At 63.0% G+C, this 11,947-nt stretch overlaps 2 non-coding genes across 2 annotated transcripts; both read right to left on the bottom strand.

Annotated features, from left to right (window-relative positions):
• Positions 1-2,253: 2,253 nt before the first annotated feature.
• On the bottom strand, positions 2,254-2,372 carry LOC131870208 (5S ribosomal RNA). Its single transcript, XR_009368535.1, has one exon. It is a non-coding gene; the product is annotated as a 5S ribosomal RNA (ribosomal RNA).
• A 7,781-nt stretch (positions 2,373-10,153) lies between these two features.
• Positions 10,154-10,272, bottom strand: LOC131870207 (5S ribosomal RNA). The gene has a single exon (XR_009368534.1). It is a non-coding gene; the product is annotated as a 5S ribosomal RNA (ribosomal RNA).
• Positions 10,273-11,947: the final 1,675 nt, after the last annotated feature.

Below are 11,947 nucleotides of genomic sequence, written 5' to 3'. Positions count from 1 at the left end.
AAAACGGAAATTTTAAAATCTCGTTTTTTTTTTGCCTTTTATGGAAATTAGTGAAGGCATCGCATCAAAGGTGCGCACCTCGCTGCCCACCTTGGTGTGCTCCGAGGTGCCCACCACGGTGCGCAACGCCGGTGCGAACCCGGGAGCGCCCCGATGTGTGCTCCAAGGTGCGGCGTGCACGAAGTCGGACCCCGGTTTGCCCCGGGTGCGCACCTCGCGTGCACCTTGGTGCGCACACCTTGGCTGGGTTGCGCGGCCTGGTGGGCACCATGGTGCGCACCAAGGAGCGCTCCGAAGTGTGCTCCAAGGTGCGGCGTGCACGAAGTCGGAGCCCGGTTTGCCCCGGGTACGCACCTCGCGTGCACCTTCGCCGGGGTGGGCACCTCGGCTGGGTTGCGCGCCCTGGTGCGCACCAAGGAGCGCTCCGAAGTGTGCTCCAAGGTGCGGCGTGCACGAAGTCGGAGCCCGGTTTGCCCCGGGTGCGCACCTTCGCCGCGGTGCGCACCATGGCGTGCACGAAGTCGGAGCCCGGTTTGCCCCGGGTGCGCACCTCGCGTGCACCTTCGGCGGGGTTGCGCGCCCTGGTGGGCACCATGGTGCGCACCAAGGAGCGCTCCGAAGTGTGCTCCAAGGTGCGGCGTGCACGAAGTCGGAGCCCGGTTTGCCCCGGGTGCGCACCTCGCGTGCACCTTCGGCGGGGTTGCGCGCCCTGGTGGGCACCATGGTGCGCACCAAGGAGCGCTCCGAAGTGTGCTCCAAGGTGCGGCGTGCACGAAGTCGGAGCCCGGTTTGCCCCGGGTGCGCACCTCGCGTGCACCTTCGCCGCGGTGGGCACCATGGCGTGCACGAAGTCGGAGCCCGGTTTGCCCCGGGTGCGCACCTCGCGTGCACCTTCGCCGGGGTGGGCACCTCAGCTGGGTTGCGCGCCCTGGTGCGCACCAAGGAGCGCTCCGAAGTGTGCTCCAAGGTGCGGCGTGCACGAAGTCGGAGCCCGGTTTGCCCCGGGTGCGCACCTCGCGTGCACCTTCGCCAGGGTGGGCACCTCGGTGCGCACACCTTCTCAATGTTTTCTTGCCTTTTCTGGAAATTGGTGAAGGCAGCGCATCAAAGGTGCGCACCTCGGTGTGCTCCGAGGTGCGAACCCGAGAGCGCTCCGAGGTGCCCACGAAGTCGAAAGTCGGGTTAATTGCATTGTTTTCCCCGGGTGCGCTCCGAGGTGCGCAACATCGGCGCGCACCAAGGAGGGCTCCGAAGTGTGCTCCAAGGTGCGCACGATGGCGTGCACCTCTGGTGCGCACGATTCGGAGCTCGGTTTGACCGGGGTGCGCACACCTTGGCTGGGTTGCGCACCTTTTGTGCGCTCCAAGGTGCGCACGAAGTCGGAGCTCGGTTTGCCCCGGGTGCGCACCTTCGCCAGGGTGCGCACCTTGATGCGCACGCCTTGGCTGGGCTGCGCACCTTGGTGGGCGCCATGGTGCGCACCTTTCGTGCGCTCCAAGGTGCGCACGAAGTCGGAGCTCGGTTTGCCCCGGGTGCGCACCTTGGTGGGCGCCATGGTGCACTCCGAGGTGCCCAAGATTGGTGCGCACCAAGGAGCGCTCCGAAGTGCGCTCCAAGGTGCGCGCGAAGTCGAAAGTTGGGTTAATTGTCCGGTTTGCCTCGGGTGCGCACCTTGCGTGCACCTTCGCCAGGGTGGGCTGGGCTGCGCACACCTTGGCACCCGCGTTTCCTTCATTTTAAATTTTTTTTTTTTACAATCTCTCAAGTGGGAAATTCTATAATCTCAACTTTTTTTGCCTTTTCAGGAAACTTTTGAATGGAGCGCATCATTGGTGCGCTCCGAAGTGTGCTCCAAAGCTCTCTCCAGCTGCGTGCACCTGCCCCGGCCGCGCACCCGGCCCCGCCCAGCTTCGCTCACCTGTCCCGGGCGTCTGGTGCGGAACCTTAGAGTAAGAAACATCACCGTGCACCTTGGCCAACGTGCGCGACTCGACCGAGCGCGCACTGGCCGAGGTGCACACCGATTTCACCTGGGTGCGCGCGCAGCACCTCGGGCGCACCGGGGTGCGCGCACAACGCCCGGGTTGCACCGTGGCCTGTGTGCTCGGGGCGCCTCGGGTGCGCGCTCGGTGTCGCCCCCGCGCGCGCGGTAGTGCGGGCAGCGCACCCCGGCCCGGCCCGGCCCCGACGAGAACGCAAACGGGCAAAAGGTTTATTCAAATAGCATTGCGACGCCCGGCGAAAAACTAAAAAAGGGTGCAACACCGGGACTTCCCGGGAGGTCACCCATCCCAGTACTACTCCGGCCCAAGCGCGCTTAACTGCGGAGTTCTGATGGGATCCGGTGCACTAACGCTGGTATGATCGCACCCGTTATGAGCTTGTCGCAGTGTGTACTTAGCAAACCGCGACCCACGTGCGAATCCACCCCGGCCACCCACCCCCGTCGAGGTGCACACCCTCCCTCGCGAAGTGCGCCCCGTTCGCCAAGTGTGAGCCCTGCCCGGGTGCGCGCACCTTGCTAGGGCGTCGGGTGTGCACCCGGCCCGGCCTACGTGCGTGCACCTGGAGGGGGCGTCGTGTGCGTGCAGTGTCCCGTCTGCAACGCGGTGCCCACACACCACCTCGGGCGCAACGACCTGCGCTCACATGTGGGCCGAGTGCACCTTGGTGCATGTTCGGGGCGCCTCGGGTGCACGCTCGATCTTGCCCCGGTGCACCAAGGCGCTCGGTTTGCCCCGGGTGCGCACTTGGTGCAAGGTGGGCACCCAAAATAGGGATCAAGCACCAAAACACAAGTTTCGGGATGCAAAATGGGACCCAAGGACCACAAATGCGTTCCAAGACCCATGATGGGTCCACGAGAACAAAAATGTGTTCCGAGACTTAATAAACAAATATTGGGTTTTAGGAGAAGAAACATGCTCTGATGCCCAAAACGAGAATCGACCCCGAAAAGGCCACAGGCCAAAAGTGGGATGCGAGACAAAAAAAAATGGGACCCGAGGACCAAAATTGGGTTCCCAGGTCGAAGACAGGGCAACCGGACAAGAAACGACCTCTAAGGCTCGAAATGAGTCCCGACGACTAAAACTTGACAAGAAGCACCCATCAGGCACCCAACTCGACACCCATGGGATGCCGACCCACCCGGGCTTCCACCTAGCACACCTTGGCACCCACCCACCCTCGCACCCAACCTCGCACCCAACTTAGCACCTTTGAACCCACATTGGCACTCACCCTGACCCTGGCACCTTGGAACCCACATTGGCACTCACCTTGACCCTGGCACCCACCTTTGCACTCACCTTGGGACCCACCCTGGCTCCCACCTCGGCACCCACCCAGACACCCACCTTGGTTCCTTGGCACCCACCTTGGATCCTTGGCACCCACCCCGACACCCACCTTGGCACGCAACTTGGCTACTTGCCACCCACCTTGGCTCCTTGACGCCCACCCCGACAACCACCCCGTGACCTACCCTGGCTAGGGTTGGTGCACACCCACCCTGGTGCCCACCTTGGCACCCACCCTATGACCCACCTTGGCACGCACCTTAGTACCCACCCCGTTACCCACCCTAGGACCCACCCCGTGACCCACCTTGGCCAGGGTGGGTGCCTTGGTGCGCACAACTTGCCTGGGCTGCACACCAGGGCGGGCTCAAGATGGCACCCGCGTTCCGTTTTTTTCACTATCTTTCAAAACGGAAATTTTAAAATCTCATTTTTTTCTTTTTTTTGCCTTTTCTGGAAATTAGTGAAGGCAGCGCATCAAAGGTGCGCAATGCTGGTGCGAACCCGGGAGCGCTCCGATGTGTGCTCCAAGGTGCGGCGTGCACGAAGTCCGAGCCCGGTTTGCCCCGGGTGCGCACCTCGCGTGCACCTTCGCCGGGGTGAGCACCTTGGCTGGGTTGCGCGCCCTGGTGCGTACCAAGGAGCGCTCTGAAGTGTGCTCCAAGGTGCGGCGTGCACGAAGTCGGAGCCCGGTTTGCCCCGGGTGTGCACCTCGGGTGCGCACCTCGCGTGCACCTTCGCTGCGGTGGGCACCTTGGCTGGGTTGCGCGCCTTGGTGGGCACCATGCAGTGCACGAAGTCGGAGCCCGGTTTGCCCCGGGCGCGCACCTCCGCCAGGGTGGGCACCTTGGTGCGCACAACTTGCCTGGGCTGCGCATCAGGAAGGGCTCAAGATGGCACCCGCGTTCCGTTTTTTTCACTATCTTTCAGAACGGAAATTTTAAAATATCGTTTTTTTTTGCCTTTTCTGGAAATTAGTGAAGGCAGCGCATCAAAGGTGCGCAACGCTGGTGCGAACCTGGGAGCGCTCCGATGTGTGCTCCAAGGTGCGGCGTGCACGAAGTCGGAGCCCGGTTTGCCTCGGGTGCGCCCTGGTGGGCACCATGGTGCGCACCAAGGAGCGCTCCGAAGTGTGCTCCAAGGTGCGGCCTGCACGAAGTCGGAGCCCGGTTTGCCCCGGGTGTGCACCTCGGGTGGGCACCTTGGTGCGCATGCCTTGCCTGGGCTGCGCACCAGGGCGGGCTCAAGATGGCACCCGCGTTCCTTTTTTTTCACTATCTTTCAAAACGGAAATTTTAAAATCTCATTTTTTTTTGCCTTTTTCTGGAAATTAGTGAAGGCAGCGCATCAAAGGTGCGCACCTCGCTGCCCACCACGGTGCGCAACGCCGGTGGGCACCCGGGAGTGCTTCGAAGTGTGCTCCAAGGTGCTGCGTGCACGTTGTCGGAGCCCGGTTTGCCCCGGGTGCGCACCTCGCGTGCACCTTCGTCGGGGTGGGCACCTTGGCTTGGTTTGCCCCGGCTGCGCTCCGAAGCGGGGTTATTGGAGCGCCGCCTCTTTTTTTGTCGGAGCGTTTGGTGGGGTTTCTCGCATTGGCTCTTCCGAGGCCCGGTTGCCACCCTGGCGCGCACGAAGTCGGAAGTAGGGTTAATTGCCCGGGTGCGCACCTTTGCCAGGGTGGCACCTTACCTGGGCTGCGCACCAGGGCGGGCTCAAGATGGCACGCGCGTTCCGTTTTTTTCACTATCTTTCAAAACGGAAATTTTAAAATCTCCTTTTTTTTTTGCCTTTTCTGGAAATTAGTGAAGGCAGCGCATCAAAGGTGCGCACCTCGCTGCCCACCTTGGTGTGCTCTGAGGTGCGCACCCGGGAGCGCTACGAAGTGTGCTCCAAGGTGCGGCGTGCACGTTGTCGGAGCCCGGTTTGCCCCGGGTGCGCACCTCGCCTGCACCTTGGCCGGGGTGGGCACCTTGGCTGGGTTTGCCCAGGGTGCGCTCCGAAGCGGGGTTACTGGAGCGCCCCCTCTTTTTTTGTCAGAGAGTTTGGTGGGGTTTCTCGCATTGGCTCTTCCCAGGCCCGGTTGTTGGGTGCGCTCCCACCCTGGCGCGCGCGAAGTTGGAAGTTGGGTTAATTGCCCGGGCGCGCACCTTCGCCAGGGTGGGCACCTTGGTGCGCAAACCTTGGCTGGGCTGCGCACCAGGGCGGGCTCAAGATGGCACCAGCATTCCCTTTTTCTCACTATCTTTCAAAACGGAAATTTTAAAATCTCGTTTTTTTTTTGCCTTTTATGGAAATTAGTGAAGGCATCGCATCAAAGGTGCGCACCTCGCTGCCCACCTTGGTGTGCTCCGAGGTGCCCACCACGGTGCGCAACGCCGGTGCGAACCCGGGAGCGCCCCGATGTGTGCTCCAAGGTGCGGCGTGCACGAAGTCGGACCCCGGTTTGCCCCGGGTGCGCACCTCGCGTGCACCTTGGTGCGCACACCTTGGCTGGGTTGCGCGGCCTGGTGGGCACCATGGTGCGCACCAAGGAGCGCTCCGAAGTGTGCTCCAAGGTGCGGCGTGCACGAAGTCGGAGCCCGGTTTGCCCCGGGTGCGCACCTTCGCCGCGGTGGGCACCATGGCGTGCACGAAGTCGGAGCCCGGTTTGCCCCGGGTGCGCACCTCGCGTGCACCTTCGCCGGGGTGGGCACCTCGGCTGGGGTGCGCGCCCTGGTGCGCACCAAGGAGCGCTCTGAAGTGTGCTCCAAGGTGCGGCGTGCACGAAGTCGGAGCCCGGTTTGCCCCGGGTGTGCACCTCGCGTGCACCTTCGCTGCGGTGGGCACCTTGGCTGGGTTGCGCGCCTTGGTGGGCACCATGCAGTGCACGAAGTCGGAGCCCGGTTTGCCCCGGGCGCGCACCTCCGCCAGGGTGGGCACCTTGGTGCGCACAACTTGCCTGGGCTGCGCACCAGGAAGGGCTCAAGATGGCACCCGCGTTCCGTTTTTTTCACTATCTTTCAGAACGGAAATTTTAAAATATCGTTTTTTTTTGCCTTTTCTGGAAATTAGTGAAGGCAGCGCATCAAAGGTGCGCAACGCTGGTGCGAACCTGGGAGCGCTCCGATGTGTGCTCCAAGGTGCGGCGTGCACGAAGTCGGACCCCGGTTTGCCCCGGGTGCGCACCTCGCGTGCACCTTGGTGCGCACACCTTGGCTGGGTTGCGCGCCCTGGTGGGCACCATGGTGCGCACCAAGGAGCGCTCCGAAGTGTGCTCCAAGGTGCGGCGTGCACGAAGTCGGAGCCCGGTTTGCCCCGGGTGCGCACCTCGCGTGCACCTTCGCCGCGGTGGGCACCATGGCGTGCACGAAGTCGGAGCCCGGTTTGCCCCGGGTGCGCACCTCGCGTGCACCTTCGCCGGGGTGGGCACCTTCGTGTGCAGACCTTGGCTGGGTTGCGCGCCCTGGTGGGCACCATGGTGCGCACCAAGGAGCGCTCCGAAGTGTGCTCCAAGGTGCGGCCTGCACGAAGTCGGAGCCCGGTTTGCCCCGGGTGTGCACCTCGGGTGGGCACCTTGGTGCGCATGCCTTGCCTGGGCTGCGCACCAGGGCGGGCTCAAGATGGCACCCGCGTTCCTTTTTTTTCACTATCTTTCAAAACGGAAATTTTAAAATCTCATTTTTTTTTGCCTTTTTCTGGAAATTAGTGAAGGCAGCGCATCAAAGGTGCGCACCTCGCTGCCCACCACGGTGCGCAACGCCGGTGGGCACCCGGGAGTGCTTCGAAGTGTGCTCCAAGGTGCTGCGTGCACGTTGTCGGAGCCCGGTTTGCCCCGGGTGCGCACCTCGCGTGCACCTTCGTCGGGGTGGGCACCTTGGCTGGGTTTGCCCCGGCTGCGCTCCGAAGCGGGGTTATTGGAGCGCCGCCTCTTTTTTTGTCGGAGCGTTTGGTGGGGTTTCTCGCATTGGCTCTTCCGAGGCCCGGTTGCCACCCTGGCGCGCACGAAGTCGGAAGTAGGGTTAATTGCCCGGGTGCGCACCTTTGCCAGGGTGGGCACCTTACCTGGGCTGCGCACCAGGGCGGGCTCAAGATGGCACGCGCGTTCCGTTTTTTTCACTATCTTTCAAAACGGAAATTTTAAAATCTCCTTTTTTTTTTGCCTTTTCTGGAAATTAGTGAAGGCAGCGCATCAAAGGTGCGCACCTCGCTGCCCACCTTGGTGTGCTCTGAGGTGCGCACCCGGGAGCGCTACGAAGTGTGCTCCAAGGTGCGGCGTGCACGTTGTCGGAGCCCGGTTTGCCCCGGGTGCGCACCTCGCCTGCACCTTGGCCGGGGTGGGCACCTTGGCTGGGTTTGCCCAGGGTGCGCTCCGAAGCGGGGTTACTGGAGCGCCCCCTCTTTTTTTGTCAGAGCGTTTGGTGGGGTTTCTCGCATTGGCTCTTCCCAGGCCCGGTTGTTGGGTGCGCTCCCACCCTGGCGCGCGCGAAGTTGGAAGTTGGGTTAATTGCCCGGGCGCGCACCTTCGCCAGGGTGGGCACCTTGGTGCGCACACCTTGGCTGGGCTGCGCACCAGGGCGGGCTCAAGATGGCACCAGCATTCCCTTTTTCTCACTATCTTTCAAAACGGAAATTTTAAAATCTCGTTTTTTTTTTGCCTTTTATGGAAATTAGTGAAGGCATCGCATCAAAGGTGCGCACCTCGCTGCCCACCTTGGTGTGCTCCGAGGTGCCCACCACGGTGCGCAACGCCGGTGCGAACCCGGGAGCGCCCCGATGTGTGCTCCAAGGTGCGGCGTGCACGAAGTCGGACCCCGGTTTGCCCCGGGTGCGCACCTCGCGTGCACCTTGGTGCGCACACCTTGGCTGGGTTGCGCGGCCTGGTGGGCACCATGGTGCGCACCAAGGAGCGCTCCGAAGTGTGCTCCAAGGTGCGGCGTGCACGAAGTCGGAGCCCGGTTTGCCCCGGGTACGCACCTCGCGTGCACCTTCGCCGGGGTGGGCACCTCGGCTGGGTTGCGCGCCCTGGTGCGCACCAAGGAGCGCTCCGAAGTGTGCTCCAAGGTGCGGCGTGCACGAAGTCGGAGCCCGGTTTGCCCCGGGTGCGCACCTTCGCCGCGGTGCGCACCATGGCGTGCACGAAGTCGGAGCCCGGTTTGCCCCGGGTGCGCACCTCGCGTGCACCTTCGGCGGGGTTGCGCGCCCTGGTGGGCACCATGGTGCGCACCAAGGAGCGCTCCGAAGTGTGCTCCAAGGTGCGGCGTGCACGAAGTCGGAGCCCGGTTTGCCCCGGGTGCGCACCTCGCGTGCACCTTCGGCGGGGTTGCGCGCCCTGGTGGGCACCATGGTGCGCACCAAGGAGCGCTCCGAAGTGTGCTCCAAGGTGCGGCGTGCACGAAGTCGGAGCCCGGTTTGCCCCGGGTGCGCACCTCGCGTGCACCTTCGCCGCGGTGGGCACCATGGCGTGCACGAAGTCGGAGCCCGGTTTGCCCCGGGTGCGCACCTCGCGTGCACCTTCGCCGGGGTGGGCACCTCGGCTGGGTTGCGCGCCCTGGTGCGCACCAAGGAGCGCTCCGAAGTGTGCTCCAAGGTGCGGCGTGCACGAAGTCGGAGCCCGGTTTGCCCCGGGTGCGCACCTCGCGTGCACCTTCGCCAGGGTGGGCACCTCGGTGCGCACACCTTCTCAATGTTTTCTTGCCTTTTCTGGAAATTGGTGAAGGCAGCGCATCAAAGGTGCGCACCTCGGTGTGCTCCGAGGTGCGAACCCGAGAGCGCTCCGAGGTGCCCACGAAGTCGAAAGTCGGGTTAATTGCATTGTTTTCCCCGGGTGCGCTCCGAGGTGCGCAACATCGGCGCGCACCAAGGAGGGCTCCGAAGTGTGCTCCAAGGTGCGCACGATGGCGTGCACCTCTGGTGCGCACGATTCGGAGCTCGGTTTGACCGGGGTGCGCACACCTTGGCTGGGTTGCGCACCTTTTGTGCGCTCCAAGGTGCGCACGAAGTCGGAGCTCGGTTTGCCCCGGGTGCGCACCTTCGCCAGGGTGCGCACCTTGATGCGCACGCCTTGGCTGGGCTGCGCACCTTGGTGGGCGCCATGGTGCGCACCTTTCGTGCGCTCCAAGGTGCGCACGAAGTCGGAGCTCGGTTTGCCCCGGGTGCGCACCTTGGTGGGCGCCATGGTGCACTCCGAGGTGCCCAAGATTGGTGCGCACCAAGGAGCGCTCCGAAGTGCGCTCCAAGGTGCGCGCGAAGTCGAAAGTTGGGTTAATTGTCCGGTTTGCCTCGGGTGCGCACCTTGCGTGCACCTTCGCCAGGGTGGGCTGGGCTGCGCACACCTTGGCACCCGCGTTTCCTTCATTTTAAATTTTTTTTTTTACAATCTCTCAAGTGGGAAATTCTATAATCTCAACTTTTTTTGCCTTTTCAGGAAACTTTTGAATGGAGCGCATCATTGGTGCGCTCCGAAGTGTGCTCCAAAGCTCTCTCCAGCTGCGTGCACCTGCCCCGGCCGCGCACCCGGCCCCGCCCAGCTTCGCTCACCTGTCCCGGGCGTCTGGTGCGGAACCTTAGAGTAAGAAACATCACCGTGCACCTTGGCCAACGTGCGCGACTCGACCGAGCGCGCACTGGCCGAGGTGCACACCGATTTCACCTGGGTGCGCGCGCAGCACCTCGGGCGCACCGGGGTGCGCGCACAACGCCCGGGTTGCACCGTGGCCTGTGTGCTCGGGGCGCCTCGGGTGCGCGCTCGGTGTCGCCCCCGCGCGCGCGGTAGTGCGGGCAGCGCACCCCGGCCCGGCCCGGCCCCGACGAGAACGCAAACGGGCAAAAGGTTTATTCAAATAGCATTGCGACGCCCGGCGAAAAACTAAAAAAGGGTGCAACACCGGGACTTCCCGGGAGGTCACCCATCCCAGTACTACTCCGGCCCAAGCGCGCTTAACTGCGGAGTTCTGATGGGATCCGGTGCACTAACGCTGGTATGATCGCACCCGTTATGAGCTTGTCGCAGTGTGTACTTAGCAAACCGCGACCCACGTGCGAATCCACCCCGGCCACCCACCCCCGTCGAGGTGCACACCCTCCCTCGCGAAGTGCGCCCCGTTCGCCAAGTGTGAGCCCTGCCCGGGTGCGCGCACCTTGCTAGGGCGTCGGGTGTGCACCCGGCCCGGCCTACGTGCGTGCACCTGGAGGGGGCGTCGTGTGCGTGCAGTGTCCCGTCTGCAACGCGGTGCCCACACACCACCTCGGGCGCAACGACCTGCGCTCACATGTGGGCCGAGTGCACCTTGGTGCATGTTCGGGGCGCCTCGGGTGCACGCTCGATCTTGCCCCGGTGCACCAAGGCGCTCGGTTTGCCCCGGGTGCGCACTTGGTGCAAGGTGGGCACCCAAAATAGGGATCAAGCACCAAAACACAAGTTTCGGGATGCAAAATGGGACCCAAGGACCACAAATGCGTTCCAAGACCCATGATGGGTCCACGAGAACAAAAATGTGTTCCGAGACTTAATAAACAAATATTGGGTTTTAGGAGAAGAAACATGCTCTGATGCCCAAAACGAGAATCGACCCCGAAAAGGCCACAGGCCAAAAGTGGGATGCGAGACAAAAAAAAATGGGACCCGAGGACCAAAATTGGGTTCCCAGGTCGAAGACAGGGCAACCGGACAAGAAACGACCTCTAAGGCTCGAAATGAGTCCCGACGACTAAAACTTGACAAGAAGCACCCATCAGGCACCCAACTCGACACCCATGGGATGCCGACCCACCCGGGCTTCCACCTAGCACACCTTGGCACCCACCCACCCTCGCACCCAACCTCGCACCCAACTTAGCACCTTTGAACCCACATTGGCACTCACCCTGACCCTGGCACCTTGGAACCCACATTGGCACTCACCTTGACCCTGGCACCCACCTTTGCACTCACCTTGGGACCCACCCTGGCTCCCACCTCGGCACCCACCCAGACACCCACCTTGGTTCCTTGGCACCCACCTTGGATCCTTGGCACCCACCCCGACACCCACCTTGGCACGCAACTTGGCTACTTGCCACCCACCTTGGCTCCTTGACGCCCACCCCGACAACCACCCCGTGACCTACCCTGGCTAGGGTTGGTGCACACCCACCCTGGTGCCCACCTTGGCACCCACCCTATGACCCACCTTGGCACGCACCTTAGTACCCACCCCGTTACCCACCCTAGGACCCACCCCGTGACCCACCTTGGCCAGGGTGGGTGCCTTGGTGCGCACAACTTGCCTGGGCTGCACACCAGGGCGGGCTCAAGATGGCACCCGCGTTCCGTTTTTTTCACTATCTTTCAAAACGGAAATTTTAAAATCTCATTTTTTTCTTTTTTTTGCCTTTTCTGGAAATTAGTGAAGGCAGCGCATCAAAGGTGCGCAATGCTGGTGCGAACCCGGGAGCGCTCCGATGTGTGCTCCAAGGTGCGGCGTGCACGAAGTCCGAGCCCGGTTTGCCCCGGGTGCGCACCTCGCGTGCACCTTCGCCGGGGTGAGCACCTTGGCTGGGTTGCGCGCCCTGGTGCGTACCAAGGAGCGCTCTGAAGTGTGCTCCAAGGTGCGGCGTGCACGAAGTCGGAGCCCGGTTTGCCCCGGGTGTGCACCTCGGGTGCGCACCTCGCGTGCACCTTCGCTGCG

This window comes from Cryptomeria japonica, unplaced genomic scaffold (assembly GCF_030272615.1).
Source record: "Cryptomeria japonica unplaced genomic scaffold, Sugi_1.0 HiC_scaffold_303, whole genome shotgun sequence".
Lineage (NCBI taxonomy): Eukaryota > Viridiplantae > Streptophyta > Pinopsida > Cupressales > Cupressaceae > Cryptomeria > Cryptomeria japonica.
Note: the sequence above shows the minus strand (reverse complement) of the source record. Positions and strands in the feature narration are given on the sequence as shown.